Source organism: Lissotriton vulgaris, chromosome 1_2 (genome assembly GCF_964263255.1).
Source record: "Lissotriton vulgaris chromosome 1_2, aLisVul1.2, whole genome shotgun sequence".
In the NCBI taxonomy this organism is placed as follows: Eukaryota; Metazoa; Chordata; class Amphibia; order Caudata; family Salamandridae; genus Lissotriton; species Lissotriton vulgaris.
In genome coordinates this window covers 172835772-172862315 of record NC_141686.1, presented here as the reverse complement: position 1 = coordinate 172862315, position 26544 = coordinate 172835772, and the positions used below count along the sequence as shown (strand labels likewise).

Here is a 26544-nt window from a genome sequence, read left to right as displayed (position 1 = left end):
CGAAGGAGTTGTTTATGACGTACCGGAGGTGGAGTGCGATGATGGCGTATGCTTTGTTGTAGATGTGGTGGGGGCATGGGTCGGAGGGAGAGCCGGAGTGGATGTTGTTCATGACGTGGGTGGTGACTGTGTGCTGATGGGGGTCCAGTCGCTTAGGGTGGAGGTGGAGGTTGTTGGTTTGGAGTCCGGAGGCAGAGTCTGGGCGTCAAAGCTGTTGTGTATGTCTGCGATCTTGCGGTAGAAGAACGTGGCAAGGGAGTTGCAGAGGTCTTGTGATGGTGTGATGTCATTGTTGTTGGGGTTGGAGAGCTCTTTTACGATGCTGAAGAGTTCCTTGCTGTTGTGGGTGTTGTTGTCCAGCCGCTCTTTGAATGATTTCCTTTTGGGGGTGTGGATCAGCTGGTGGTGTTTGCGAGTGGCGTTCTTGAGGGCTGTCATGTTTTCTGTCATCCGTTCGTTGCACCAGGTTTTTTTGAGCGTGCAGCATGATTTCTTTGAGTCTTTGAGGGCGTCGGTGAACCATGTAGTTTTCCTGTTGCTGGTCTTGCCTGGGGGGTTCTTAGGCGTAGCGAGGTTGTCGGCGCAGTTGGTGATCCACTGTGCGACCGTTACAATTACATTACTTCACACCCTATTCCCCTATAAACCCACAACCCACTACAGAACTAAAATGCAAAACTTAATTACAAATAATTAATAATTTCTAAAAATTATTAATTCACTTACTATAATTAAATTACGTCCACCCTATTCCCCTATAAAACCACAACCGGCTACGGTACTAAAACACAAAATTCACTTTAAGAAGATTACTAACTTCTAATCAATAATACATATATTTAAAAAATAATACAAAACATAACAAAACATGTGGAACACATACATATAAAATACATACTAAAATACATAACACTAACAAAACATCAATATTATTAACATTGATTTCTTTACTATCAATATTAATAACTTTGATATTAACAAAAACAATATTTCTTACCTTCAGGTTGATATTCTGGTCACTGATATTCTTGATGTCGATACTCTGTCCCTACGATATTTAAAACTCAATATTAATGTAGGTTGTTATTAAAAACTCAATATGTTGTCTGTGCACCTGATTTTGTATTACTAATTTGCGATTACCAATTAGGTAACCGTAAATTAGGTAATGCAAAACCCTTTGCACCTGTGCGCATTTAGACCCCTATGAACGAATGGAGTACCATTTTTATTATTTTATTTATTTTTTACATTTGTATGGCGCTCAGCTACCCAACAAGGGTTTCTCGGCGCCTTTGACATTAAGTTGGATTGAAGGAATATGCTGAGTTGTATTTTAGCACAGTTGTTTCTGGAAAAGCCAGGTTTTTACATGTTTCCGGAAATTAACGTAGCTTTCCTCTTTCCGGATATGTGGGGGGAGTGAATTCCATAAAATTGGCCCTCTGACAGAAAATGATCTCCCGCCAGTTCTTTGCAATTTGAATCTGGGAACAGCGAAGTTCGCTGCAGTTTGGGAGCGAAGGTTTCTTGTTGGCAGGTAGGGGGAGGCCAAGGCTTGTAGATATATAGGTGCCGTTTTGGTTTTGATTTTGAACATGTAACTCAGGGTTTTGAAGCTGATCCGATGTTCTATCCTGAGCCAATGTAAATCGTTCAGGTGGTTTGATACTCTTTCAGACTTTGGTATCCTACACAGGAGTCGTGCGGCAGAGTTTTGGATCATTTGGAGTCGCTTGATCACTGCTAGATTCGAGCTTAGGTAGAGGATGTTTCCGTAGTCAATACGCGATGTTATTAGTGCGTTGACTACGTTTTTTTGTGTGACAGGGGGCAGCATCCAAATGATTTTCTTCAACCATTTTATTATGGCGAAGCAGAGGCCGCGACTTTGTTTGCCTGCTGTTTCATTGACAGAGTATTGTCAATAATGACTCCTAGATTTCTTACCTGTGTAGCTGGAGAGGGAAGATTACCCAGCTCAGGTGGCCAATGGGAGGGATTCCAGAGCTCCTTATTCCTTCCCAATAGGAGGACCTTGGTTTTATCCCCATTTAATTTCAACTGGTTGGTGGTCATCCAGTTGAAAATTTTCTTTAGACCAGTTTTGAGTAGAGAAGGGGCTGAGGGATTTGACTCTGATAGGACAAAAATGATATGAGAGTGGTCAGCGTAGGACATTAAAGTCAGGCCTGCGCAGTCCGCCAGGTCGGCCAGTGGTCTAAGGTACAGGTTAAAAAACAACGGGCTCAGGATGGAGCCCTGTGGAACTCCATGTGGAGCGGGAAACGTGTATGAGCATGCAATGCTGGATTTGATCTGGAAGGTTTTCTCGGTGAGAAAGGACTTAATCCACTGTAGGGCATCACTGCGAATGCCGTTTCTCTCTAGAGTAGCCAGAAGAGTTTTGTGTGATATGGTATCAAACGCCGCACTCAAGACTAAAAGAATGAGTGCGACCGTTTGACCCTCATCCAGGAGTTTCCGAATTTTTTCCGTTACACCCAGTAGGGCGGTCTCCGTGGAGTATCCTGCTCGGAAGCCTGATTGCGATGGGTGGAGGAGGTTGTTTTCCTCTGTGAAGGTAGTGAGGACGGAGTGGATGTGCCTTTCCATGAGTTTGGAAAATGCATGGAGCAAGGATATAGGTCGATAATTAGAAAGAACAGTGGTGTCGGCTGATGGTTTTTTTCAATAGTGGGGTTACCATAGCGTGCTTCCAACTCGACGGGACTGTGGAAGATTGGAGGGAAGCATTTAGCATGTCTGCTATCGTGATCAGGGGGGTAGTGTCAAGTTGTTTTAGAATACTTACAGGGAGAGGATCGCAGGGGGAGCCTGATGAAATGGACTTCAGGGACTATTTTAGGGAGTCCATGGTTACAAGGGGCCATTTCTCGAGGGAGTTCACTTTTTCCGGTGACCTGGGGATATCCTGCTGTGTGCAATTATCATGGGGTCTGGTAGTGATGTTGAGGATAATGTTTTCTATTTTATCATTAAAAAATGTCGCAAGGTCTTGACATTGTTTTTTTGTTAAAGGGCGAATAGTAGCAGTTGTTTGAGCACCTGCTAGGTCCTTCACTGTGTTGAATAGAGTCTTTGCTTTGTTTGTGGCATTGTTAATGGAGTTGGCCACGTAAAGGGCCCTGGCTTTGATGCAGGAGGAGTGATATGCGTTTCTTGCCTTGTTGTATGTTTTCTTATTTTCATGGTTATAATCTTTGCGCCATTTCCTTTCTAGTGCTTTACATTTAGAAGTTTCTTTTTGCCTCTGTTAGGGGAAGGCATTGATTGGCTGCAGTTTCTAACCACTGGTTGGTGGCTATAGCTAGACTTTCCACATTCTGGTCGTGAGAGGGTGTGCTAATTGTTAGCGCTTGATTCAGTTTGTTTATGTCGAGTAATTTCCAATTTCTCATTGAATGAGCAGGCCATGTAGTATTTCTGGGGGAGAATGTTCTGGTTAGGCTGAAACTGATGAGGTGGTGGTCTTACCAGCATAAAGGGCTGGTTAGAGTCCATTTTAAATCAGGGATATTTGTGATTATGGGGTCTAATAGGTGTCCTGCCTTGTGCGTAGGACCGGAATTGAGGAGTGATAGGTTTAGGGCAGTCAGATCGTCTATTAGATTACAGCAAGCCACGTTTGTTTGGTCCTCAAGATGCAGATTTAGATCCCCTAGGAGTGTAAAATTTTTGTAGTCTAACAAAAATGGAGCGATATGGTTTGCTAGGCTGGCTGTCCAAGTATTGGCATTCCCAGGCGGTCTATATATTAGGAGTCCAGAGAAAGTAAAATTGGGGTTAAGGGTGATTTGAAAAGAGGCGGCTTCACAGTCTGGGATATTAACTGGGAGCATATTGCAGGTAAAATCTTTGCGAAATATAATAGCGATACCTCCACCCACTTGGCCTTGTCTATCTCGTCTTGTGATGGCATAGTTGGCTGGGAGAGCAGTTGCTACATCCGGGCTGGAGCTGTCGTGTAGCCAAGTTTCTGTGAGGAAGAGAGCACTGGGTGCTTCTTCTAATAGAAGGGTGAAGATGTTGAGTTTGTGCTGTGGCAAGGATCTGCAATTTACGCTAAAAAAGGAGTAATTGCAGCTGGTGCGTTTTGGGCGTTTGGAAGGGATTTGAGCTAGGGGTTCTGGGTCCGGGTATGGTTGGATATTTGTGAGTTGAACATTGCAATTAATGCAGTGTGTGTCACCCAATGGCGAGAGCTCTATGCAGTCGCGATGTATTGCGGGGCGTAAAGCTTTTAATTGCGTGGAGCTCATACCTGAGAGGTGGTTAGAGTAGGGTTCCCTGACCCAAGCCCCATCCAGTCCCGGACGGCCCCAGACGGGCATGTCTTTGGATTCTCTTCGGTGCGGCTTTGGCGCGGTTGCTGCGCGTATTCGCTGCGCGTTATATGGTGTGACTGGTTTATGTAGAGGACGGGCTATTGTTCAGCCCCGCCTCTACAAATCAGTTTGCCCAATCAGTGCCTGCCCCTGCCTGGAAGCCGGAAGAAGGTACCACCCTTCCTAATATAAATTCACTAACTGTGATTGCGCCCCTGTAGGAATTGATATTAGGGAATAGCTATTTTCTTACGTACCATTTTGCATTCCCTAAATAGCATTTACCTAAAATTCGCTATTTAGGGAATGCAAAATGGAACTTTGATACATGTGTCCTGAAGTGTCTCCAGGGAAACTACAGTACTGTCAAAAGGAAGTTCAGTATTTGGGACACATCATTGTGAAGGGAGCTAGAAAGGTATCTCCAAAAGTAGCGTAAGCGATCGTGCAGATGAACCCACTACGAACTCAGAAGGAAGTCAAGAGGTTTTAGGTAATGGTTTGCTACTATAGACAGCTGATACCAAACGTTCCTTTAATGAGGAAAACTCTACTGTGGTTGACACACAGAGATGTGTCTAATTCGATTACATGAGACAACAAATGTGCAAAAGCGTTGCTAAAGTTGAAAAAAAATGATGTTGTCGTGCCTCAGCACTAGGAATGCCTGATTATTCAAAGGAATTCACACAGTGAGAGATGGGTACGCTCTCTCATTGTTGACCCAGATGCATGGAGATGCCGGAAAAACAATTGCCTACATTTGTACTGCATTTAACCTATAGCTGCAGGTCTTCTTGGTTGCCTTAAAGTGGTTGATGCGATAAGCACTAGTCCAGAAAAGAGTGGGGACATAGTGGTGTGATACCCTTTAACTGTAATGGTCTCACACTCCGTCGAGTTGTTATTAACAAGAAAGAAAACCCAATATTTACCCACAACAGACTTGCTCGCTATGAATAAGCCATTCTCTCATCCGAAAATACTGAGATATGCAAAGATATATAGGGATGCATCTTAACCCTTCAACACTGTTGCCAGTAAATAATACTGATTGTGATGAAATTGAACAGGATTGCCTAGATGTCACAGATTTATGCACTAATCTCTGACCTGATATTAAGAAAACCCCTGATTGAGCCTGGCCATGTATTGTTTTTGGATGGCTCATGTTTAAGAGGTAACAATGTAACACTAGGAGTAGCATATGCTGTGTGTAAAAGATGTTATCAAAGCTTCATAGCTTCAGAAAGCCACCTCAGCACAAGTTGACAAATTGATCACCCTTGGAGTTTAACTGCACAAATGATGGTTACCATTTTTACAGACAGCCATTAACTATTATCCCAACGGGCATTTCTGACCTCCTCCGGTGTTCCTATCAGAAATGGTGCTGCCTACATTAGCGATTTGTTGGAGGCTTTCCAGTTTCCAGGAGAGTGGTAATAGATATGTTGCCATGGGCAACAGATATATAGATTCAGTTTCTAGATACGGTGCTTTCTAGGACTACACATGCAAAGAAAATTTCACCTTTGAGTCCGAAGAGTAGAGTTCCTTTACCATGTTGATGAAAGTCACTGGCACATAGGATGACTTGAAAAGGGAGCAGGAAAATGTGTCAGAAGCAGACCAAAACAGTTGGGTAAAAGAGGTTTGTGAGAAAAAGGCAAACTACATTTGGATGTTGGCTTATTGGAGACCAGTATTACCAGACAGTCAGTTTCAGTTTCAGTAAAGCTTTATTCGATTTTTGTAAAATATAAAATCAAAAAAGCTACACATATATATCTATACTACTATTATAAAGGAAGAACTTTGAACCTTTGAGGCGGGTAAACTCAGGAATCACAGCACCAATCACAACACCCAATACAGCGTTGGAAAGGGCAGTTGCAGCAGAAGGACATAGGCTATGCAGACGCACACCATATACATTTAAAAGGTAAAAGAACCGTGCCAGCAAAGTAGTCCCTTGTGGGCGTGTCTGCGTTGTGCTGTGGGGGCGTTACAAATGGGGGGGGGGGCATGTGGTATGTTCCACCCTTTGGGCTGGTCTGTTCCCATGAGGCACAGGGTCAAGGCTGATTTGCATATGGCCATGTCTGAACTGGGGTGGTGTGGAGTGCAAACCAACGATGGATTTAGGGCCAGATCTCTGTACTGGGGTGAATGTATGACATTGTTCTGCATTCTGTCCATCTACTGTTGTTTTTGCATTTGTCACCCCGAGTGGGATGGGTATGCTCAGACGTGAGTGCCATGCTCTTCTCGCCACTAGAGTCAAGCTATCCTAATCGAAAACGGTTGATAGCCAGAAATTGGTCCTAGCATGTGTGAGTCAGCTCCAGGAAAGACATGACTTAGCAGTTCAAAGGGCCTAGATGTTTCTCTTAGGCACAGGGTCATGGCTGAGGAGAAGTGGAGTGCAAAAAAAATGATGGATTTTGGCCCAGATCTCTGTATTGGGGTGAACGTATGAGATTGTTCTGCATTCTGTCCATCATCTGTTGTTTAAACAATCTGCACTTCATGCCATGTCTCATATACCGTGCTGGGGGTGTGGGTGGCTGCGGGGCGCGCGTCGTGTCAAATATTTCATAGTTTTTTCTTCCCAGGTTCTGCACATTCCAGCTCTGGGTGTTCACCCTGCTCCCTTTAAATACCTCTGCACTCCATAATCAAAACCCACCCTTACTCCTTTAAATACCCCAACACCCTTAAACACTAACCCATCGTAACCCTATAAATATACCCTGTACCCAAAACCCAAACCTATACCTAAATCCTAAAAATACCCCTGTACCCCAAAAACCAAACCTACCCCTGAACCCAAAAATACCTCTGTACTCCAAAACCCAAACCTAGCCCGAACCCTTAAAATACCCCTGTACCCCAACACCCAAACCTACCCCTGAACCCTAAAAATACCCCTGCACCCCAAAACTCAAACCTAGCCCTGAACCATAAAAATAACCCTGTACCCCAAAACGCAAACCTACCCATGAACCCTAAAATACCCCTGTACCCCAAAACCCAAACCTAGCCCTGAACCCTAAAAATACCCCTGTACTTCAAAACTCAAACCTAGCCCTGAACCCTTAAAATACCCCTGTACCCCAAAGCCCAAAACTACCCCTGAACCTTAAAAATACCCCTATACCCCAAAACCCAAACCTAGCCCTGAACCCTAAAAATACGCCTGTACCCCAAAACCCATACCTATCCCTAAACGCTAAAACTACCCCTGTACCCCATAACCCAAAACTATATCTGAACCCTTAAAATACCCAAACACCCCAAAACATATACCTCAGTACCCCAAAACATATACCCCTATACCTATACTTACCTTATCCGAACATTTAAAAAAAACATGCTTTTACCATTCATGCATTTACAACGTATTTCATTGTAAATGTATGCATGGTAAAAGCATATAACATGTAATGCCATGCGTTATAATGGCCTTGCGGAGTCATGGTACTTTCATAATGAAAGTATGCGGAGTGATGGTCTGTGGAAAGAAAGTTGCAGAATAATGGGTGTTTACCCTCCCCCGGTAAGTGCATTGGTGGCACGGCGGCCCACATCTCCAGCAACATACTCATATTTTTTCAACACCGATTGGAAAAATGCACAGGTCTCTCTCATTGATGGCCAGCACCGACATACACTTTTAGACACACCTCCCGCCACAAGTTCTAAAATTGCGAACTTTAGAGCTGGGGAGCTACGTTTGAATCTCGGCATCAGGTCAACATCCTGTGATTCCAGGCAAATTGCTTTGTCTCCCCGTGCCTACCACAAATTAATGTGTTCTTCTGCAATGTAAATTGTGCTCATGCCACATTGTCGAGTTCGCGCTATATAATATTGCAAGGAAAAATAAAGTAAGGAAACTCGAGTTCACACACTACTGAACGCGCACTCTTAAGTGCATCAGCAGTGCACTGTGAATCGGAGCGTTTCACAGGCCTGTCACAGATAAGAAATGCTATCAAAACGAAGTCCTACAAAACAATATACTACTGGCCGACAGCAATTCATACCCGGACAACGTCGGGACGGGCTGCTAGTATATATATATATATATATATATATACACATCATTATTTCATAAAAAAATACATAGCCATCATCCATTAAAATTATTAAAAAAGACATTAAATTTGTGCATTTGTCAGAATAAAGCATTACAAAATCAGAATTAATTAATTAAACAGTTTCCAATAATCTCCGCTTCCTCAGGATGCTTTTTAAAAAACACATCATGACCATATTACATTTATCGTTTCCTAGTTGTTATAGACTTAAATACGCTGGTCTACATTGTCGCCAATAACCCTGTCTCAGATATTGTTTAATCCACCTCCTACATTTGTAATCATAATATTTACAGACTAAAATCAGATGGAAGGTGGATTTAATAGACTGGTTATCACATGGTCATGGTACCAGGGTTCTTGACCAGTCATTTCTTTCTGGAAAAGTTACTAAGCGGAAAAATAGTTCAAATCTGAACCTGGTCAATATAAAGTGGTCAAAACCCACAGCACAGATTTATAAATAAGGTTGATTTGTCTGTCTAATCAATGTCATTTGATGCTGGATTACTGTGCTTTTCGTAAGTTCACATGTTACACTCAACGTATCAAAATGGGTCATACATAATCTTTTTAGGCCCTTCCTTGAAATTCCGCTATTTGGTTCAGGGTTACTATACAATTCGGGTATTTACAGGTCAATTAATGTATTCTGGACATAAGCTAACCACTGGATACTTTTAGCTTTGTCCAGGGCCATCGAGTCCTTTATGATATCCCTATTGAGACCCAGGGCCCACAGTCCATACCCTGTGCCCTAAAGTAGAATTGGCTGTAATTTTATTAGGTCGGAAATATGTTCCATCCCTAATTCTGCATTACAGTTAAATACAGACGCACCCTGGGGAAGCGATAACAAATATCTTAAAAACCCGTTTTCGGCTATTTGAATGGAGGATGCGTCCCGGATTCCCCAGATTCCGGCCCCATATAGGGTTATGCTCCTACATTTGGCCATATATATTTTTAGCAGGATTTCAGGTGGTCTTTTTCCTAACTGTTTTGCAAAGTTCATTAGGGCCGCTATAGATCTTTTGAATAATAAAGTCCTAGATTTCATGGCTCCCACCCATGAACCTGAACCATCGAGTAACACCCCCAGGTAGGAGAAGGTTTTGGCACACTCAATTGAGAGGCCATCCGTCTGGATTGTCCTACATTTGGCACGATCTTTCCCGCATTTTATCACGAAAGACTTTTTGGCATTAACTTTTAACCCTCTTTTTCCCATAAATTGGTTGTATATTGCTAATGCCCTCCTTGCACCTATCAGCGTGCGGTACATAAGCACCGCGTCATCCGCATAAAGGAGTGAGACAGCCTGCTTCTTACCATATCTGGGAGAATCAATTGTGCTGGCCTCCAACTCCCCCTCCAAAGCGTTCGTATAGATGGAGAATAGGAAAGGGGCCAGCATGCAGCCCTGTCTCACCCCCTTCTCAATGCGAAAGGGCCCTGTGCATTCTCCATTTTTTCTGTGTCTTACCCTAGCCGTAGCCCCGGAATAAAGCTGGCGTAGGAATTGTATTATGGCCGGTTCCACTCCTATTTCTTCCAGGGTTTGCCATAACTTCAGGGGTCCACACAGTCAAATGCGGCTGTGAGATCAACGAAGATGGCATATAAAGATTCTTTCTTAGATAGAGTATCTTTCCCCTGAATGATTACAAAATTGAGAACTTGCTCCACCATGCCCATCCCCTCTCTAAAATCATATTGGACAGGACTAAAGATATTATTGTCACTTGTCCATATTTGAAGTTTCTCTAAGATCACCCTCCCTGCAATCTTCATAAGGGAGTCTAGTAGGGAGATTGGTCTATAGTTTACTGGGCTCTCTCTGTCTCCCTTTTTGAAGATCGGTATTATTACCGATTCAGACCAGGTTTTGATGAAACCCATTGCACAACAAGCCTGCAGGACAAGCGTACAAATCGGAGCCCACAGATCAATAGTCAATTTAAATATATCATTTGGTATTCCGTCTGGGCCCGGGGCCTTACTTCCTTTGCTCTTATTTATTGTCATCACGACTTCAGTATGTTGAATTTATATATCTATTGGTGCGTGTTCCATTATAGGTACATCCACCTCAGGTATCACTTTAGCGTGGCCATCATTTCCCCCGTCCTTTTTAAATACACTAGAAAAGAAGTCAATCCAGATGGATTCATCAATGGCAATCTCTATTCATGCAATGTCTTCCTTTTTAAAGTATGGGGCTTTCACTGCTTGCGAAAACAGTTTCGGATTTTTACTTTCCGACGCTTTTACTAGATTATGCCATGCCAATTCTTTAACCTCCTTTTTTCTACGGGACCTCGCTTGATTGTATGCCCTTCGGCAGTCTCTTATTCATTCGTTATCTCTGGGTTTAATGCTAAGAGCAGTTTTAAGCTTGTTATAAGCCTTTGTGCAGTGGGTATCAAACCATCCAGTAGTCTTATCACGGATATTATTATTAGTTTTAGTGAGAGAATCCTGTATTACCATGGTAATATTTCCGTAGGCATCCAGCATTTCTTTGTGTGTGGAATCTTCATCTAGGCAGACCTGGATATATGGCAATGCCTTAGAAATGATTCCGTCATTTGTTTTTACGGGATCTAATGTGCTCCACTTCAATGCAAACCCATTATTGCATGCCAATGATATACTTTGCGTCCATGCCAACGACTCGATAGTCGTAGATTTACTCCTTTCCGATAAGGATAAATATAGGCTAATTGGCAAATGGTCACTAAGGCCATTCATATGCGTCTCATACTTCTCTACCCTATTGGCATGTTTATTAGGAACTAGTATAAAATCAATCACCGACTGGAAACCCCTTGATAAAAAAGTTGAACTAAACTCCACCATTGGGGAGCCCCTCAAATTTGCAAACCCAAAGTCCAGGGTAGCCATAATGACATTCATTTTCTCTCCTTTCTCCGTGTGAATAACGTGATTTGTACCACTGCTTTCTTCCCATTCATTTTCTCGGGAGCTACACACTAATGACTTACATATACTAATGTTAAAATCCCCTCCCCATACCACAATTACATCTCTGCTATTGACAAAGTTTGCATGGATTAGGTCTTCCGTAAGATTACTCATTACCTCCATAAAGTTACCTTTACTGGTGTTATTATAGAGGTTTACCACCACCATGTTCAGGCCCGCCAATAGCTGGATAGAGACTATTTGATAATAGGATGTATATTTCATCATTTTTATCCCCCGCACATTCATCAAGTTGGAAACATAGACACAGATACACCCTTTATGTCTACCATGCATAGAGGGCACTGCTGGGATGTTGAAGGTCTTATATCCGTCTATATGTGTTTCCCCAATTACCCATGTTTCCTGTATACAGAGGATATCAAAGTCATGTATAAACTCTGACCACTCAGTGCTAGAGATCTTGTTCTCCAGACCATTTATGTTCCAGAACATTACCCTTACCAGCCCGCGTGGATTTGCTACCTTTATTGACGGGAATTTAACACTATAGTTTGGTGGCGTCGGTGCTTCCAATGTGGCTATTGCCACTACACCCCCTTTATTCCTCATAGGGTTATCGTCAGTTGTACTAGTTATTGCCTGAACACTATTCATGTAAGTCAGGTCATTGGTCAGACATTTTTTATATCTAGTCGCTCCTGTTATCTCGGTCACCCCTACTAGATCTAATGCGTTCACTATTCCCGTTGGTACGTTCCCTATCTCTTCCATTCTAGGGGGTATTACTTTTTGTCCTGTACCATGCTTTGGGATACACCGTGCATTTTCCCTATACTTCCTATCAACTTTACTCATCCCACACAGCCAGTCACAGTCATTTAGACCGGACAGTACTGCTAATCTGTTTTGCCCTGATGGCGTGGTATTCCCCTGCCATCCCCCATATCTGTTTTCCTCTGCTCCCTTCCCAATGTCTAGCCTGATTATGGGGTGCATTCCTGGCTTGCTGCCATGTATTCCAGTTATCCTTTCTTACTTGATTCGTGGGGCTATAAAAGAAGGCTAGTGGTAGGATCTCAATGCCTAGTCCCCTGGGACCCCCCCTGATCCCCACTTCCCTCATAATCCTATCAACTGGCACTTTACTGTTAACCCCTTCGCTGCTCATGACGAGCTCAGCTCGTCATGAAATAATGTATTTCAAGCGTTTCCAGCACAGGATGGGAATTGCCTTAGCAGTCATGTGGTTAAAATGAATCACAATGCAGTCCCCCTTGTTTGGCTTCCTTGAGCTACCTACCCAGAAAACCTGTCGGGCCATTATGATATGTTGCCCTGCCAACCTCCCTTCTAAGGTGTTACTAGACAGCCAGTGCATGACTTTATTTTGTAGCTGGCTGTAGTCCTCTGTCACTCCCTCCTTAAGAGGTGGAACATTTCCTAGAACTAGGACCAGGAATGCTGATTGTGGCGGTAAATTGAGTGTCCGTAGTTTAATCCAGGAGCTGTCAGGCTTATCAGCAGGATTTACCCCCTCCACCGGTACATTTAAGGGATTTATCCTAGGATTACTGTGTTCTTTGGTATTATTACTCTGTTCTATACCCTCTTTTTTAGCTGGCTCACACTTTGTTTTATTCGGTCTGGGTTCCTTCACTATACAAGTTGGTATCGGACATGAGGGAGGTTTACTGGTTGTCCCCTGCTTACTTAGGTGTATAGCCATACCCCCTCTTTGATTTTTGGAAGCTACATTCACTGCCCCAGATTTGTTATCAGCGACTACCTTGACAAGATTATCTACCAGTCTGTTGTTTCCAATGACACAGTATTACCATGGATATAAACACTAAGGCAGGGATTCAATGGTGGGACATTTCAGAAAAAGTTGGTATAACCCCAGATTCTGGATGTTAGCAGAGGAGATCTGCCTTTGGTGTAATATGTCAACAATTGAGTGCAGGAAAGACAAAATGCAACACTGTGACACAAATAGGGAGATCAGGCGGTCTTTTCAATAGGATGCAGGTAGATCTGATCAAAATGCCTGTGCAAAACAGACTGAGATGTATCCTGATGTCCGTGTGCATCTTTTCAAGATGGGTGGAAGCCTACCCTCCAGAGGACATGACAGTCTCACTGTAGCAAACTGTTATTTTAAGAATTAATACCCAAGTTCGGCATGTTGATTTCCCTTGAGTCAGCTAGAAGAGCACACTTCAATAAAGAAGCGTTGAAAATGATCTGCCCAATCCTACAAATTGAACAAAGATTACAATGCAGTTACAGACCAGAGGTCTCTGGTATCATAGAGCAGGTTAATGGTACCATCAAATCTACATTTGCAAACGTCCGTGCTTCAACGTCTCTGAAATAGCCAGATGCATTATATTTGGTGTTGATGAGCATTCAAAGTAGACCAGACAGGAAAACGGGGTTGTCTCCCCATTGAAATACTGATAGGCAGGGCAATGAGATTTCCTGAAGTTCCTAAAAATGCACCATTAAATATCACTAATGATATTACCTTGAACTACTGCAAGGGATTGGCTGATGTGGTTCACTATATCCCTCATCAAATTTCAGCTGCAACCCAAGAGCCACATTAAGAACAGTGCCACAACCTCAATCCTAGTGATTGGGTTCTGATTGAGGGCCTAATTCTGATGCGGGTTGGAAAGCTTCCCAACCGAATCGGTTTGGAAATGGTTTCCGATCCGCTCGGATCGGGAGAGTCCGACCGACTTAGTACAATGCAGCCGGATGCTACTTGAAACGATTTGGTTGGACTCCCATTGACTTCAATGGGAGCATATGTTCCTAACCGCATCATAATTGGGCCCTGGGTCAGGAAGACACGTTCCCGATCTGATTTGGAAGGAGCAAATGTCATTAGGAGGCCTTCCTAACCACATCAGAACCAGCCCCTAGGTGTGAATGCTTTCCTAACCGCATCAGAATCAGGCCCTGAATATCACTTTCTAAAGTCTTGTCTTGAACCTAGGTGCCAAGGCCCTCTCTAGGTGATCCTGACTGCAAATACTGCTGTTAAGTGTGCTGAAGTTCCAAACTGGATTCATCCCTGGCCCACCAAGAGAGTGAGCAATCCAGAAGAAGTTCCAGTGGTCTATGTTCCTGGACGAAGATCATTGGTGACTGCACCACCAGTCGAGAGATCATCCAGACCAGTAACACCATTGTCAGTACAACAGCAGGAAGAAGAGAGGGGTGAAGACCAGAGGCAAGTTCAAGAAACTGTAGTTACACAAAGGGTTGTTGAGATCTCTAAAGAAAAAAAGCAGAGATTGAATCACAGCATGGAAGTGCCATCAAAGTTGTATAAGTGCAATCAGTCAATCATCATTAAAGCAAAACACTGTCACCCCTAGGGGTATCTGGGCACTGGGTCTCAGCTGAAGAAACAGGTCTTGAGTCTCTTTCTGAAGTCTGCCAGCAAGGGAGCTGTAATGGAGCTGGAGGGGATGGGCATTACAGGTCTTGGCAGTGATGCAAGAGAAGGAGCAGCCACTCCCACAGATGCAGGGTCTGTGTGCGAGGACAAGTGATGGTGAGTCAATGGGCCCGATTCACAGAATGAACTTAAGACTCAATCCTAAACTTACTAATATTTTGGTATTAACAGAATGCACTTACTACTTTTGGCATTCACAGAATGAACTTACAACTTTTGGTATTCACAGAAGTTAGGATTTTGTCTTAAGTCTGTCTTAAGTCTGTCTTAAGACAAACCTGAGACAAAATCCTAACTACTGTGAATACCAAAAGTAGTAAGTTCATTCTGTGAATGCCAAAAGTAGTAAGTGCATTCTGTGAATACCAAAATAGTAGTACGTTTAGGATTGAGTCTTAAGTTCATTCTGTGAATCGGGCCAAATGTGTCTACAGGGTTGGTGAAAGTTCAGTCAATGGCTGATATAGGCCGGTCATGGGTCTTGAAGGGCTTTGTAGGCATGTGTGTGGATCTTGAACTGGCATCTCTTCTGAATGGGAAGCCAGTGGAGGTCTCTCAGGTGGGGGGGCAATGTGGGTTCCTTTGGGGAGGTATGGGATTAGCCTGGCTGCAGTGTTCTGTTTGGTTTGGAGTCTTCTGAGGAGCTGGGTGGAGATGCTGGTGTAGAGGACATTGCCGTATTCGAGGTGGCTGGTAATGAGGGCCTAAGTGAAAGTCTTTCTGGTGTTGGTTGAGATCTGTTAGATTTGGGGGTCTCTAGTTGGCATAGGTAGGTACCTGTGACAAATAAGGACCCTTGCGTCTAGTCAGGTTAAGGGGGTACACTCCTAAAATAACCCCTGCTCACCCCCTTGATAGCTTGGCACGAGCAGAAAGGCTTATCTCAGAGGCAGTGTGTAAAGCATTTGTGAACACATACAGTAACCCAGTAACAACACTACAGATGGACACCACACAAGTTTTATATAAAGAATAAGTATTCTTTATATAGAGAATATATAAAGAATAAGTATTCTTTATATAGACTTATCACAAGACCACAAACGACAAAAATCCACAATACTGTAATTAAAATGGCAGAATTCGCTTAGTTCTCTTTAGATGTTAAAATGCGACACATTGAGTCAATGTACCTTAGGATGCGTAACGCTATACACTGAAAGTGTTGCAGGGAAGGTGATGCGTCTGTCCCTTGTTTGCAGGGACGGTGATGCATCGGTTTCTTACTGCTATTCCCTGGTGATGCGGCTCGCAACGCCGTGTTGCGATGAAGATCCAGTGCGATGAAAACAAAGTTGGCGTCTCTTCCTTGCGAGAAGATGCGTGCACGCCTGATAGCCTTGAGGCAACTCAATGATTCTTCTGAGCCGCAACAGGCCCTGCTACATGCTTCTTTAGTGATGCGGGACGCTCCAGCGAGGCGATGCAGCAACTGCAGCAGCGACACCCTTGCTCAGTGATGCGACTGCAGCGGCGGCGACATTCTTCTCCGGTGATGCAAGACGCTTCTACAATGCGATGCGACAGCTACAGTGGTGACACCCTTGTTTAGTGATGCTGTGGCAGCGACACGTATCTTCTTCGTGAGTCGCGCTTGCAACACCAGTCCTTCAGAAAACCCAACACAACTGCAGGCACTTCCAAAGAACTCTGGGGAGCTGGCGGTTGAAGTCTGTTGTTCCTGAAACTTCAGCAGGAGGCAAGCTTTTTCTCAAGCCCTTGGAGATCCTTCACAAGCTGCAGAAAGTACACACAACGTCTCTCTCTCCTCTCTTTCACACTTAGGCAACCACCGCAGGTTAATCCCCCAAGCAGCACTTCAGCTTAGGGATAGTCTCTCCTCAATCTCTCTGGTTCCTCTCCTCAGTTAGGATTAGGCTGCTTCTGTGGGTGACACAACCAGTGCTGCAAACCCAGCAGCAGCATTTGGTTTACAAGCCCTGGGCACACTCAGTGCACTGTACTAGGGTCTGACAAGTAAACCAAATCAGCAAATCATGGAGTCACTAATCTATACAACAATTTACCAGAGGGAACACTTGGACTGTGGTTTAGTTTGTCCACCAAGGGAAAACCTCCTTTTTACTGGACAGCAGTGGCACAGTCCCCAAAGCATCTAACTCCAGCAAAAACACATGAGGCAACAGCAAAGAAATGGAAGGGAGACCCACGCCAAGGTGCCAGGTCTAACAGGATCTAACTGAAGATTTTGAAGAGCATGCAAAGTGTGTGGAAGCAGGAGGAGGAGGCGAATTTTTTGATTTGTTGTTTCATGGTTAGTTGGCTGTCGAGGATGATGCTGAGGCTGCGTGAATGGTCAGTCGGTGTGGGTGTAGGTACGAATTCTGCAGTCCATCAGCTGTGGTCCCATGCAGAGGTATCCTTCCTGAAGACCAGTACTTTAGCATTGTTGGAGTTGAGTGGGTGGCAATTGTCTCTCATCCATTTAGCTATGTTGTTCATGGCATTTCAGAAGTTGTTCATGGCATTTAAGAAGTTGATTTTGGCATTGTAGGTGTCCTTGGCGAATGAGAGGATCAGTTGAGTGTTGTTGTCTGTGTTGATGATTATATTGAGTCTATAGAATCAGATGACTTCTGTGTTTTAAACAAAAATCTGACATACCTTTAGTACATTAACAAATAATTATTTTTGCTTACAAAATACATATAGCCAACTCACTAAAGTGAAAATATAGCAAGCTGTGCTATTAATTAAATAAGAAATAATGTATCTTTACATGCTAAAACACATACAGTCATCTCACAAAAGTGAGAATTAGCAAGTAGTGAGAGACATGATGATTGTGGGGTCCTTCCTAACCTAGGGAGAGGACAAAGTAGATGCCTTGGACTCAAAGAGCACATTATAGAGAAATGATTTGTTGGTGGTCCCGTCCTCCTAGGACCACCCCAAGCACAGGTATGTGCAAAAATATAATCCCAACCAAAGGCCCTGCAAAGCATTATGGGACGATATTCTAGAATGCAGTGAATATTATAGTATCCAATATCAAAACACTCCTCAAGGGGCAGGCTCTGGGGCTCAGCTGAGAGCTAAACTATATTATTCTCTAAACTCTAGAATCTCGCCCCATAATGCTTTGTAGGGCCTTTGGTTGGCATTGCATTTTTGCCCATAACTTTGCTTGGGGTGGTCCTATGAGGATGGGACCACCGCTGAATCGCATGATATGCGTTTTGTGTTCAAGGCATCTGTTGCACTCCCCCTAGGTAAGGGGTGACCCCAAAATCATCAACTCTCTCATTGCCTGATGATTTTCAAAGTTCACTTTTGTGAATTGGTTATATGCTTTATAGCATGTAAAGTTAAAGTTGATTTACCAAAGGGTTGTGGGTACAGTAGGTGCCTCCATTACGTAGCGGAGTGGGAATTCTTGCATGAATTCCGTGTTTTCAATGAAATGCGTAGTTATCAAACCTCCTAGCAGAGCGGAGTTCATTGCTCAGGGATAGGAATAAGTATAAATATATTGTGTATTCAATTTTTGTAATAACAGTGTTAATGATTACCATGGTACTAATAGGATTTTAGTTAAAACCAGAGTCAGATATCAAGGCAAAGAATGTTACTAATTCACCTTCACACAATACTATGAAAGATCCATTTAGTTACTCATTTGTTAGATTACAAAACAGGTGATTTCTGCATTGTTTATTTTAGGTTATTACAAAAATACAATAACGCAAAGATATGTTTATCTGAAGAAGTTTGCACAGAGCTGGAGATATATATTGTAAGACACGGGTTGAACTGTAAATTGAATACTCATTTTCCACACTATTGCTCCCCTGGAGCTGATTTAAAATTCAGGTTCTCACCCAGTGAAGTAGTGTGGCTCACTGGTTAGAGGCGGCAGACCCTAGAGCAGAGGACGGCCCGGGACCAGGGTTCGAATCCCGGTGCGGCAGGTTTCTGGATCAGGGTCAGCGGACTCGATAATTCTCTCGCCTCGGTGCCCACTCTGATCAGCGATCACACTCGGCAACTCTGGGCATTAGCTTGCCCCATCTTCACTAACGGCCCCACCAGACCGCCGGGGATGCCTGGTCTCACCCTGGAGATACCCATTAAGGGACCATCTCTCAGGGAAGCCAGGAAGGGTTTCGCAGCGGTCGAAGCGCCTTGGGACCCTACGGGTAAGTAGTGCGCTATATAAATGCCTATACATTTACATTTACATTTACATTTACCCACTCATAAGCTGTCTTCCTTAGTTCCCTGGGACCTGACAGCTTAGAGTGCACTGGATACTGGTGTAACTTCTCTTGTAAACAATGAGTCAGAATGTGAGCATCGAGGATTAAATTGGACAGCCCCTAATAAGTACTCCCCCGGTTACCTTTAATCCAGCCCTCAAGTGCCTTCACTGAGATGTCTACAAAGTCCAACCAGGACTGTTTGTTTACTTTCAGGGTGTCCCTGAACTTCACGCTGGACTGCTCTGGGATAAGACCAAGTTTCCTGACTAGACATTTCCTCATATGTGAGAGGTATTCTGCCTCATCCTTCTCCAGGGTCAGGAGCCAATCTTTCCCAGCTAATTGGATCAGCCCCCACAGGAGTGAACCCCACTATTTGGAGTGAACCCTTGTCATCCTAAGGGCCTTTTAAAATTCTGTCATTTATTTGTCGATGTCATCCCCCTCTTCATACTGGGAAACTAACCCCTTGGGAAGCCTAGGATCAAACCCACCACTCTTACACATCTCAGCAGCTTCCTCATTTTCGCTGCCACTATTTCTTCTCTCTTCCTCCCTTGCCCACTACTTTTTAACTAATTTCAGCTTCTCCTTCTCTATGGCAATGGAGCTAAATGAACCTGCAGTTGTCTCTCCTCAAAGGATAGCTGTGGTTCCTCTGGTGGGAGCTATCCTTTCCTTCCCCAGCTGGACGTTTGTGCCAGGCACTGGAAGTTATGGACAAGTTGTCATAATCCTCCTCCTGAAGGTTCTAGGATTGGTCAGTTTCCCCTTCCCCTCCACTCTCTGGAGCTGAATGTGCCCAGGCCTTAGGGGACCTAATCAGTTCTGCCTTCATAATCTTATTAGCATTAGGTAGCGCCCTGGACCTGCACTGTACCCTGAGCTCAGCTACTGTGAATTTGGACGGGCTAGCCATAAAAATATCCATTGTATCTCAGAGATAGAACAATTTAGAAAAATTCAATATGAATTTAAAACAGTTTAGTTCAAATTCAAAATTCTATTTCTTTTCTGAGTGCATATAGGATTTTTAAAGACGTTTACCTAATTACTGTATGGTGTAGTTTAAACACAGGTGCTGTTCACACTGCTGAACATCAAATGTTGGAAGATGATTTATTAGGAGGTGTGGTAGCAATAAGGCCACAATAATAATATAAGGCCGAGTCTCAATTAATTATTCTGTTTCTCAACCTTTGGCAGCTGGCAACGAGCAGGCAGGCCTAACTAAGGAGACAGGTGTGTAAAGCATTTAAAACACTAATACAATAAATAAATAAAAACAACACACAATAATAATCCAAAACCAATTTATAGAAATAGGAAATATTATAATGACTAAAATGACAAAAATAGAATGTGGGTAAACGGAGATATGAATTTTAAAAAATGAAATGTTTTCTAGTGCCTAAACATTAAAAGCGCCAACTAGGGACATCTGGCCATGCTTGACCGGGACAAAGTAAAGGTTTGAGGGCCACTGTGATGGAGTGCGGGTCGGATGCACTGAGTAGGAGGCCCTGGTCAACTGTTTACCATCCCATTTTATCTGGAGCTTTTTCTATCAACGTTGAGCGAGGCACCTCCTGAGACCAGTATACGAGTGTGAGGCCTTGGTGAAAACCTGGAAGTCTTGTCAATGACAGGAGCTTTGGAGCTTTCAGCAGGACAAACCTGAAATGCAGGTTGGATCGCGGTTTGGCGTCAGAGGATTGACTCTCGACGACATGCCGTTCTACTTATGAAGCTATTTCCAAAAAGTTCTCCAAACTTCTGGTACTTCTTCCAGAAAGTTTATTTGTGGGTTCAGGGTGTCCAAAACACCAATCCAAGGGTCTAGAAGCTCTGAGATTGTCCTTAGGGTTCTTTCGGTGGAGATGATGCAGGTAGCTCTTTTAACCTGCTACTTTCAGGGAGCCAACTCCTTCACTTTTAGAAGCAAGGAAAATTCCTAAGAACTGAAGTTCCAATGTGTGCAGCAGGTGCAGTCATCCAGAGTACAATCCATTAAAGTGAAGGCCAGCGTTGCAACAGGGCAGTTCTTCTTCTTCGTCTTGTTTCAGGCAGGGATCTGAGTTGCTGGGCAGCTCTCCCCATTTGGATTGAGGGTTATTGGGTGAAAAGTAGGGGGTCATATTGTTGACCCAGAAAGAACTATTTTTTCAAAGTCCAAAATGGAGAAACTCCCACCCACTAGCCTGGCTAAGTTTCCCTAAAATGTTCCTCCCACCCGACTGGTAAACTAATTACTGGGGCTCCTGTCTGGCTGGGGTGGGAAGCTGTGGGGATGAGCCAGTGACCTGCCATTCCCTGCTTGAAGACCAGTTTGGCTATTCCACACCCATAAGCCTTATATTCTGCAGCTGCAGTTCTCCTCCCACCAGAGGCTTCTTTTGTCTCAGCCCAGGACACCGCACTCCTCATTAAGGTTTGTTGGCTCAGCCTGGCAGAGACTGGCCAGTCAGAAAAAACCTGCTGGAAGGCTGGATTTTAGCTCATCAGAAAAGCAATTTATATCACTTATTTTTTGTGATAGTTATAACAGATCTAACCCTGATAAGTTCTTGGATGTATTCTAATTATCACTTTGAAACTATGAAGTATGTTTTGAGCTCCCTCCTATCTATAGTTACATTTTCTTAAAGTATTTACATTTTAGCCTATGGCGCCAATGTGATACAATGGGGGAAAAGAAGATGGCAGTCTTTCCCTCACCACTTTTATAATGTCTTTGCTTATAGTTACAAAGCGCCCCACCCCTGGGGCACCTAGGGAGGCCTTAGGGGTAATATATATGTAAAAATAAGGTCATTCAAGACTTTAGAAGTACCTTCAATTCCAAAGTCGAATTTGCGTATAATGTAATTTTATAAGCAGCCTGCAAAGCAGGGCTGTTTTTAAAATGGCATTAGGCAACACAGGTGTGCCCACTTAAGGTCATCAAAGTCATTGGGCCTCTAAACCTGCATGTCCTGCCTATACTTACAGGTAGGTTGTAATTTCCAACTGTAATTATATGTAATTACCATGTACCTTTTCCACAGAGCACTTGCCCTGGGTCTGGTTAGCAGAGCCCAGGGCACAATCAGAGTCAGAACACCAGCACCTTGGATTCAAAATGTGGGCAAAAGGGGGGGCACTGTAAACATGGTCTTGATTTCTCACAGCAGTGTAGTAATTCTTTGGTAACTGATTCAAAGTGAGTCCATAAAGAAGCTTAACCAGTTTTCTTTTGTTTCAGACTTTCAGTCAATATATGACCTGTAGCCAACATGTGTTTCGTCTATGGGTGCTAATCCCAATTACATTGTCTGGGGTAGAAAGGACACACCCAAACAGTTTTGAACTATATCGCCAGATGTTATATTTTGACGTTTTGTAGAGCGCACATCTCACTCTGGAGGGTATACAGGCATTAGATGAGAGGGGACTGGGCTGGCCGAGTCTGAGGTCTAGGTAAAGAGCCATGTCCTCAGTGTCTTGTGGAATCTAGGGTGGGGAGAGATGGCTCTGATGTGCAGGGAGAACCTGAGGGGGAGGTTGTTCCAGGCGATTGTTTGGGTGTGAGGTACGAGGTGTAGTCACCGGCTCTGACTCTGAGGATGCAGAGCATGTCAGTGAGCTGAAGTCAAGCCTGAACATAGGTTTCTGGTAGGGGATTGGAAGTTGATGCTGTTGTTAAGGTAAGAGAGACCTCGATTATGCAAGACTTTATAACTGTTTGTGAAGAGTGTGAAAATGGTGTGTATGGGGACAAGGAGATAGTGAGGCACTTTGAGATGATGTGGGTGCAGGGTGGAAGTGTGAGTGTGAGTCTGGCTTCTGCATTTTGTATGCATTCCATGTGTGACAACTATATTATAACCTTCACCAGTGCAAGAGCCATATCAAACGCAATATTGTATCATAGTATCCCAGATTAATTAAACTGTGATACTTATAACTCACAATTTTCTTTGTTAATCCATAAACTGCAGGCAGCACAGCAGGAGCTAATCACTGCACATTTATTCTGACTTGTAGTTTGTATCATGAATGTGCTAGTTGTGAGGTATGAGTGCAGTCTGAGTTTGCATGAGAGATAACATTTCCATAATAAACTGATTGCTCCTGGAGGAGTGCAGCATGACTGATTCCCTGATTTACTAAGAACATTAAAGCACATTGCATATGTTGCAGTTGACATTCAGACATAGAGAGACATAGGAAAGTCATTTATTCAACAGTTTTGTGTACCATGGACCGTGCATCAGGAAAAACTCTGTTATATGGATAGTTGTTAGTTCTCACTGCACTGGTGTTTACCAGGTGACATTGATGTAAGCCTCTATATGTCAACAAAGGTGGATGTTTAAAATACCAGCTTTGTTTTGTTGTGTTTTGATTCCTTCCCTTATGTTTGAGTGGGTTGCTTACCCAGCTCTTGCTAGATTTTAATGCTCCTGACTATTCCCGTTGTTGTTTTGGAGTCCTGACAGTGACACTAGTGGAGTATCAAAGTTGAAACAGGCCTAAAGCAAGCAAGGATAATCAAGATAACATTATCTAAAAATGATCTTTTGACGCTTACCTCGTTTTGCAGCCGCTGTATTCTTTACTGAAGAAAGATGTATCGACTGTGACCTGTTAAATGTGTTTGCTGAAGGTATATGAATGTCTCCGACTCCTCCCCTTGACTCATCCCCTTGGTTCAAAGTTGACATTTCCATAGAAGTGTCTCAATAGTAGTGGAAATCATAGTCTGAAGGTTAATTGACTGCATTCATGGTTTCTATTCCTGAGAAACTGAAAGTGTGCACCATTTGACATCAAGGGCCCTTATCTGCCTATGGACAAAGTCCAGCGCCTGTTGTTATGTGCCTGCGTTGGGTACAGTGAATTAATCTCCGAGCAGTAATGGTTGTAAATAGAGCGAAAAAACACACAAGATGATGGACGGAATGTTGCACAATGCGAAAACATTCACCCCCAGTCACAGATCTGGGTTTAATCCATCATTATTTTGCTCACCAAGCTACCCGAGTGGCAGAGTGGGCTAAAGAACGGTGATGGATTAAACCCAGATCAGTTGACTGGGGGTGAGTGCTTGTATTGTCAACGCTCCGTCCATCATTTCCTTTGGTTTTTCTTTGTAAATAGAGCAATACATTAAAAAAAATTTGATTATATGAATTCACTTTACACACAGCAAGCGCAAACAGGTGCCTGGTTCTGCCTATCATGATAGAGCCACAGACATTTGCCTGCATTTTCAGTTGGTCATGGCTATTTACCCATCAGCTTGCCAAATAGTAGAAATGCTTTACTATTTGGCCCGCAGCCCTGGATATAGCAATAAAACATCACAATTAACCCAACTGCTGGCTAAATATTAGGGGCCTTATTTATGAAGGCCTTGCGCCGCCGCTGCGTCACTTTTAACATAGGAAAAAGTGACGCACCAGTGGCGCAAGGCTTTCATAAATGAGTCCCTAGACATTCTGCAATGTTTTTGCGGTGTTTGGCTGGCAGCTGCGCAAATTACAAGGAAACTTCCCTGTTCACCTGGCCACAGGCTAAACAGCAGAGGTTTTATATTATTTGGAAAAACCACAGTTGATGGACAGAATGCAGAACAATGTCATACATTCACCCCAGTACAGAGATCTGGGCCTAAATCCATCGTTTTTTTGCACTCCACACCACCCCAGTTCAGACCTGGCCATATGCAAATCAGTCTGACCCTGTGCCTCATGGGAACAGTCCAGCCCGAACTGCCAAGCCATGCCTTCCCTGGACCGGAAACAAGCTTCCGAGGACCAGTTTCTGGCATTCCAGCCGTCTTCAGCCCAGCTTGCTTGAATCCAGTGGTATGGAGAGCATGGGACTCACGTCTGAGCATACCCATCCCTCTCGGGGTGACAAATGCAAAAACCACAGTTGATGGGCAGAATGCAGAACAATGTCATACATTCACCCCAGTACAGAGATATGGGCCTAAATCCATCGTTTTTTTTGCACTCCACACCACCCCAGTTCAGACCTGGCCATATGCAAATCAGTCTGACCCTGTGCCTCATGGGAACAGTCCAGCCCGAACTGCCAAGCCATGCCTTCCCTGAACCGGAAACAAGCTTCCAAGGACCGGTTTCTGGCATTCCAGCTGTCTTCAGTCCGGCTTTCTTAAATCCAGTGGTGTGGAGAGCATGGGACTCACGTATGAGCATACCCATCCCACTCAGGGTGACAAATGCAAAAACCACAGTTGATGGACAGAATGCAGAACATTGTCATACATTCACCCCAGTGCAGAGATCTGGGCCTAAATCCATCGTTTTTTTGAACTCCACACCACCCCAGTTCAGACCTGGCCATATGCAAATCAGTCTGACCCTGTGCCTCATGGGAACAGTCCAGCCCAAACTGCCAAGCCATGCCTTCCCTGGACCGGAAACAAGCTTCTGAGGACCGGTTTCTGGCATTTCAGCCGTCTTCAGCCCGGCTTGCTTGAATCCAGTGGTGTGGAGAGCATGGGACTCACGTCTGAGCATACCCATCCCACTCGGGGTGACAAATGCAAAAACCACAGTTTTGGCTGGACTGTTCCCATGAGGCACAGGGTCAGACTGATTTGCATATGGCCATGTCTGAACTGGGGTGGTGTGGAGTGCAAAAAAATGATGGATTTAGGCCCAGATCTCTGTACTGGGGTGAATGTATGACATTGTTCTGCATTCTGTCCATCAACTGTGGTTTTTGCCTTTACAACTGACAGCCGTGCCGCATCAGGTTTTAAGCCCAGATCCACCTTTATTCCTGTCATGCCTCATGATGCCTTAGATACCTTCCATGATTGTGTCAGCAAAGAGCTGTGTAGATATAGACAGAAAACAAGAAAACCTAGTTATAATAATAACAACTTATCCATGGCTCAGAGAAATTCTTTGAAATCTCTCATAGAGGACGACAGTATCGTGATCTGCCCTGCGGATAAATGCGATAATATCGTCATCCTTGATAGAGAACAATATATAGCAGAAGCCAATCGCCAGTTGGGAGACCAGAAGTTCTACCGTCCCACCACTTATGAACTATACAATAACAGCATCACCACTCTCTGGGATAAACTTAATAACTGGAAATACAAGGGCATTCTTGAGTGGGAGGAATATAGATATCTAAAAAACAATCACCCGTCCCTGCCTGTCTTATATCTTTTGCCCAAAGTGCATAAGAGCAATCCCCCAGGAAGATCCATCGTGTCTTCGAGGGGAAGTGTCTCAGAACATTTATCCAAGTATGTAGACAACCATCTGCGTGATTGGGTTCATGATCTGCCCAGCTACATAAAGGATACTAAAGATTTTTTTAAGAAGTTACAAGAGTTGAAATGGGAAGATGACTACCAACTCATCACCATGGACGTCCAAGCCCTCTATACCATCATTGACCACCAACAG

The 26544-nt window shown here is 43.8% G+C and overlaps 1 protein-coding gene across 2 annotated transcripts in view; it reads right to left on the bottom strand.

Moving 5' to 3' along the window:
• The window catches only part of LOC147734790 (interferon-induced protein with tetratricopeptide repeats 5-like), a 37305-nt gene extending 13542 nt beyond the window's left edge, over positions 1-23763 (bottom strand). The window contains exons 1-2 of one of the 2 annotated variants that reach the window (XM_086953065.1): positions 23676-23756; positions 998-1048 (exon numbers count right to left, since the gene is read on the bottom strand). The gene's annotated coding sequence lies outside the window, so the exon portion shown is untranslated. Of the gene's footprint in view, positions 1-997; positions 1049-23675 lie in introns of both variants that reach the window. The other variant, XM_086953064.1, reaches the window with a different exon arrangement.
• Between the last annotated feature and the right edge of the window lie 2781 nt (positions 23764-26544).